The following is a 6,618-nucleotide window of genomic DNA, read 5'->3' as shown; positions in this document are numbered from 1 at the left end:
TTTCTCCATCTATTAGTGTCCTCTTTGATTTCTTGCATCAGTGTTTTATAGTTTTCTATATAAAGGTCTTTAGTTTCTTTAGGTAGATATATTCCTAAGTATTTTAGTCTTTTCATTGCAATGGTGAATGGAATTGTTTCCTTAATTTCTTTTTCTACTTTCTCATTATTAGTGTATAGGAATGCAAGGGATTTCTGAGTGTTGATTTTATATCCTGCAATTTTACTATATTCATTAATTAGCTCTAGTAATTTTCTGGTGGAGTCTTTAAGTTTTTCTATGTAGAGGATCATGTCATCTGAAAACAGTGAGAGTTTTACTTCTTCTTTTCCAATTTGGATTCCTTTTATTTCTTTTTCTGCTCTGATTGCTGTGGCCAAAACTTCCAGAACTATGTTGAATAGTAGTGGTGAAAGTGGGCACCCTTGTCTTGTTCCTGACTTTAGGGGAAATGCTTTCAATTTTTCACCATTGAGGATAATGTTTGCTGTGGGTTTGTCATATATAGCTTTTATTATGTTGAGGCATGTTCCTTCTATTCCTGCTTTCTGGAGAGTTTTTATCATAAATGGATGTTGAATTTTGTCAAAGGCCTTCTCTGCATCTATTGAGATAATCATATGGCTTTTATTTTTCAATTTGTTAACGTGGTGAATTACATTGATTGATTTGTGGATATTGAAGAATCCTTGCATCCCTGGGATAAAGCCCACTTGGTCATGGTGTATGATCTTTTTAATGTGTTGCTGGATTCTGATTGCTAGAATTTTGTTGAGGATTTTTGCATCTATGTTCATCAGTGATATTGGCCCGTAGTTTTCTTTTTTTGTGGCATCTTTGTCAGGTTTTGGTATTAGGGTGATGGTGGCCTCATAGAATGAGTTTGGAAGTTTACCTTCCTCTGCAATTTTCTGGAAGAGTTTCAGTAGGATAGGTGTTAGCTCTTCTCGAAATTTTTGGTAGAATTTAGCCATGAAGCCTTCTGGACCTGGGCTTTTGTTTGCTGGAAGATTTCTGATTACAGTTTCAATTTCTGTGCTTGTGATGGGTCTGTTAAGATTTTCTATTTCTTCCTGGTTCAGTTTTGGAAAGTTGTACTTTTCTAAGAATTTGTCCATTGCTTCCTAATTGTCCATTTTATTGGCATATAATTGCTGATGGTAGTCTCTTATGATCCTTTGTATTTCTGTGTTGTCTGTTGTGATCTCTCCATTTTCATTTCTAATTTTATTGATTTGCTTTTTCTCTCTTTGCTTCTTGATGAGTCTGGCTAATGGTTTGTCAATTTTATTTATCCTTTCAAAGAACCAGCTTTTGGCTTTGTTGATTTTTGCTATGGTCTCTTTTGTTTCTTTTGCATTTACTTCTGCCCTAATTTTTAAGGTTTCTTTCCTTCTACTAACTCTGGGGTTCTCCATTTCTTCCTTTTCTAGTTGCTTTAGGTGTAGAGTTAGGTTATTTATTTGACTTTTTTCTTGTTTCTTGATGTATGCCTGTAGTGCTATGAACTTTCCTCTTAGCACTGCTTTATAGTGTCCCACAGGTTTTGGGTTGTTGTGTTTTCATTTTCATTAATTTCTATGTATATTTTGATTTCCTTTTTGATTTCTTCTGTGATTTGTTGGTTATTCAGAAGTGTGTTGTTCAACCTCCCTATGTTGGAATTTTTAATAGATTTTCTTCTGTAATTGAGATCTAATCTTAATGCATTATGGTCAGAAAAGATGGTTGGAATGATTTCAATTTTTTTAAATTTATCAAGGTTAGATTTATGGCCCAGGATGTGATATATCCTGGAGAAGGTTCCATGAGCACTTGAAAAAAAGGTGAAATTCATTGTTTTGGGGTGAAATGTCCTATAGATATCAATTAGGTTTAACTGGTCTAATGTATCATTTAAAGTTTGTGTTTCTTCGTTAATTTTCTGTTTAGTTGATCTGTCCATAGGTGTGAGTGGGGTATTAAAGTCTCCCACTATTATTGTGTTATTGTTAATTTCCCCTTTCATACTTATTAGCATTTGTCTTACATTTTGCAGTGCTCCTATATTGGGTGCATATATATTTATAACTGTTATATCTTCTTTTTGGATTGATCCTTTGATCATTATGTAGTGGCCTTCTTTATCTCTTTTCACAGTCTTTGTTTTAAAGTCTATTTTATCTGATATGAGTATTGCCACTCCTGCTTTCTTTTGGTCTCTATTTGCCTGGTATATCTTTTTCCAGCCCTTCACTTTCAGTCTGTATGTGTCCCTTGTTTTAAGGTGGGTCTCTTGTTAGCAGCATATAGAGGGGTCTTGTTTTTGTATCCATTCAGCCAGTCTTTGCCTTTTGGTTGGGGCATTCAACCAATTTATGTTTAAGGTAATTATTGATAAGTATGATCCCATCACCATTTACTTTATTGTTTTGGGTTCGGGTTTATACACCCTTTTTGTGTTTCCTGTCTAGAGAATATCTTTTAGAATTTGTTGGAGAGCTGGTTTGGTGGTGCTGAATTCTCTCAGCTTTTGCTTGTCTGTAAAGCTTTTGATTTCTCCTTCATATTTGAATGAGATCCTTGCTGGGTGCAGTAATCTGTGCTGTAGGTTATTTTCTTTCATCGCTTTAAGTATGTCTTGCCATTCCCTCCTGGCCTGAAGAGTTTCTATTGAAAGATCAGCTGTTATCCTTATGGGAATCCCCTTATGTGTTATTTGTTTTCTTTCCCTTGCTGCTTTTAATATTTGTTCTTTGTGTTTGATCTTTGCTAATTTGATTAATATGTGTCTTGGGGTGTTTTGCCTTGGGTTTATCCTATTTGGAACTCTCTGTGTTTCTTGGACTTGGGTGATTATTTCCTTCCCCATTTTAGGGAAGTTTTCAACTATTATCTCCTCAAGGATTTTCTCATGGTCTTTCTTTTTGTCTTTTTCTTCTGGGACTCCTATAATTCGAATGTTGGAGCGTTACATGTTGTCCTGGAGGTCTCTGAGATTGTCCTCATTTCTTTTAATTCATTTTTCTTTTGTCCTCTCTGATTCATTTATTTCTAGCATTCTATCTTCAATTTCACTAATCCTATCTTCTGCCTCCGTTATTCTACTAATTGTTGCCTCCAGAGTGTTTCTGATCTCATCTATTGCATTATTCATTATATATTGACTTTTTTATTTCTTCTAGGTCCTTGTTAAACCTTTCTTGCATCTTCTCAATCCTTGTCTCCAGGCTATTTATCTGTGATTCCATTTTGATTTCAAGATTTTGGATCATTTTCACTATCAATATTCGGAATTCTTTCTCAGGTAGATTCCCTATCTCTTCCTCTTTGGTTTGGCTTGGTGGGCATTTCTCCTGTTCCTTAACCTGCTGAGTATTCCTCTGTCTCTTCATCTTGGTTATATTGCTGCGTTTGGGGTTGCCTTTTAATATTCTGGTAATTTGTGGAGTTCTCTTTATTATGGAGCTTCCTCACTGTGGGTGGGGTTGTATCAGTGGCTTGTCAAGGTTTCCTGTTAGGGAGGCTTGTGTTGGAGTTCTGGTGGCTGGAGCTGGATTTCTTCTCTCTGGAGTACAGTGGAGTGACCAGTAATGGGTTATGAGACGTCAAAGGTTTTGGAGTAGCTTTGAGCTGCCTGTATATTGAAGCTCAGGGATGTGTTCCTGTGTTGCTGGAGAATTTGCATGGTATGTCTTGCTCTGGAACTTGTTGGCCCTTGGGTGGAGCTTGGTTTTAGTTAGGTATGGAGGTGTTTGATGAGCTCCTATTGATTAATGTTCCCTGAATTCAGGAGTTCTCTGATGTTCTCAGGCTTTAACTTAAGCCTCCTGATTCTGGTTTTCAGTTTTATTTTTACAGTAGCCTCTAGATTTCTCCATCTATACAGCACTAATGATAAAACATCTAGGTTAAAGATGAAAAGTTTCTCCACATTGAGGGACACCCAGAGAGGTTCACTGAGTTCATGGAGAAGAGAAGAGGGAGGGAGGAGTTAGAGGTGACTGGAATGAGATGTGGTGAGAGCAAAAGAGGAGAGAGCAAGCTAGCCAGTAGTCACTTCCTTATGTGCGCTCCGTAGTCTGGACCGCTCAGAGGTATTTACGGAGTTATACAGGGAAGAGGAGAGGGAGGAAGTAGACAGAGGTGCCAGGAGGATAAGAGAGAGGAATGAAAAGGAGGGAGACAAATCCTGCCAGTAACCAGATCCTTAGGTGTTCTGCACCGTCTGGAACACACAGAGATTCACAGAGTTGGATAGAGAAGAGATGGGGGAGGAAAGAGGCAGAGGCCACCTGGTGGAGAAAAAGGAGAGTCCAAAGGAAGAGAGAGTGGTCAAGCCAGTAATCTCGCTCTCAGTTAAAATTGGGTAGTGAAGTTTGGGTTTTTAAATGTACGAAATTGACAACAAAAAGCAAAAAGCAAAGATTAATAATCTAGAGTAGAGGTTGGATCTTCAAAAATACAATATTAAAGAAAAGAAGCAGAAGGAAAAAAAAAAGCCACAAGAATTATTAAAAAACTCCAACAACAACCACATAAAGACTATATATGGTGTTTGCCTTAAAAAATAGTCTTTTTTTTGAAAAGTAATAGTAGGTTATAGAAATAAAAATTAGAGGAGAAATAGAAGACTTAACAATTAAAAAAAAAGTTAGGAAAAAAAAAAGCAAGAAAAAAAAGGAAAAAAAAAAGAGGGGAAAAAAAAAGAGGAATGATTGTAAAAATAGTAAAGATATTTCTGGCCCTTCTCGGATGTTGTGGGCTGTGTGGGGTCACTTCCAAGGCGGTTCCCTCTGTTTAACTTCTTTGTTTGCTGTTTTTTTTAGGCTCACTAGTTCAGTCGTGCTGTGGGGAGGGGGGATGCTGCAAACAAATAGCACTGTCATGTGCACTCAGTGTCTCAGCCCTGCTGGACCTGTCCCTTCTCGTGGCGCACAAACCGCTCCGGTTCTACGATGCTCAGCTGGGAACCGTCTGGGGCCGGCTTTAGGCTGCGTGCACCTCCCCAGTCTAAGCTGCTCAGGTTTGGCGCTCAGGTAGCCCTCAGAGGCTCAGATTCGGTTGGGACTGCGTTTTTTGCCCTTCCCAGGTCCGAGTTGCTCAGGAGTTTGGCAAGCGCGGTCGCTGAGACTTGCCACCTTTTCTGTCTCTGCTGCTCAGCTTTCTGGGTGTATCGCTGGCGCCCTTTGTGAGGCAGATGGTGACTGTCCAGCACCCCCAGAAGTCTTAGCAAAGAAACCTGCTTGCAGTTTGGTAGGTAGAGTCTCTCCGGGGCTGCAATTGCCCCTTTCCAGCCCTTACGGCTCTGGCTGCCTGTCCCCGGCGGGGGATGGTCTGCAGCTGGCTATTTCCGTTCCGTCCTTTGTTCTGTGCGCGGTCCTGGCAGTGTCTTATGTTCGAGCTTTTTGCGTGGTAGCTATCCCACAGTCTGGTTTGCTAGCCCAAGTTAGATCGTTCTGGTTACGCGTGGGGTGTTCCTGCCCGATTCTTACAAAGCACTGCAGCCCGCACCTCCTGCGCGTCCCTGCCCTGCCCCCACTAGCTTGTGGCGGATGCAGGCGTCTGTGCTGCCTTTCCGCTGGGGGAGTTACTGTTGGGCTTGTAATCTGTTGGTTTTAATTATTTATTTATTTTTCCTTCCTGTTATGTTACCCTCTGTGTTTCCAAGGCTCGCCGCAGACTCAGCAGGGAGAGTGTTTCCTGGTGTTTGGAAACCTCTCTTCTTAAAATTCCCTTCCCAGGACAGGCTTCCCTTCCTGGGACGGAGCTCCCTCCCCACCTCCTTTGTCTCTCTTTTCGTCTTTTATATTTTTTCCTACCTGTTTTCGAAGACAATTGTCTGCTTTTCTGGTTGCCTGATGTCCTCTGCCAGCATTCAGAAGTTGTTTTGTGGAGTTTGCTCAGTGTTGAAATGTTCTTTTGAGGAATTTGTGAGGGAGAAAGTGGTCTTCCCGTCCTATTCCTCCACCATCTTAGGACCACCCCCCCAATTATGGTCCCTTTAAAAAGCGTTTAGAAATTATGTACTGTTGAGAGTTAAACTGTGGCTAAAAAAATCTTCAAGGAAGCAGTGTGAACAGTCAGTTAAAACAGAAGTCAAACAGTTAGACCTTATGAAAGTAATGAAGATGCAATGCTGTTTTATCTGCTTATTCTTCTTTCAACCAAAAATGCAGATTCATCCCACAGCAAGTACTCTCTCCAGCCTCAGTTAGAATCTGTCTAGGCCACTCATTGCCACATTGATTGCTTTCAAGATCTTGAGTTATATATTTCCTTATTATCTTCCTCCTACCTCTTTCTGAATTTGTCCCTCATTTCTACTTTTTTCTTTTTTTCATTTTCACTGACCCACCTTCAATCTCAACCAGCATTTCAACACACTAACATTTGGTGTTTTGCTAATTTTCTCCAACCCTATCTAGATCTATCCGCTCACACTGAATTTTCTTTTGTCTCCTCAAGCCCATTTACATCCTTAGCCTCTGTGATTAGAGCAGAACTAAATCCTAGTTTAACTCTCTAAAGCAATCCAAGATAAGATCAACTCATTCATTTAAGTCTTTGCATTTAAAAGGGACTATTATCGCTCAAATAATGGACATTGCAATGTTCTTATGAAGTATTTATGGTGAA

Source organism: Capra hircus, chromosome 1 (assembly GCF_001704415.2).
Source record: "Capra hircus breed San Clemente chromosome 1, ASM170441v1, whole genome shotgun sequence".
Classification (NCBI taxonomy): domain Eukaryota; kingdom Metazoa; phylum Chordata; class Mammalia; order Artiodactyla; family Bovidae; genus Capra; species Capra hircus.
This window is presented reverse-complemented; position numbering follows the sequence as displayed.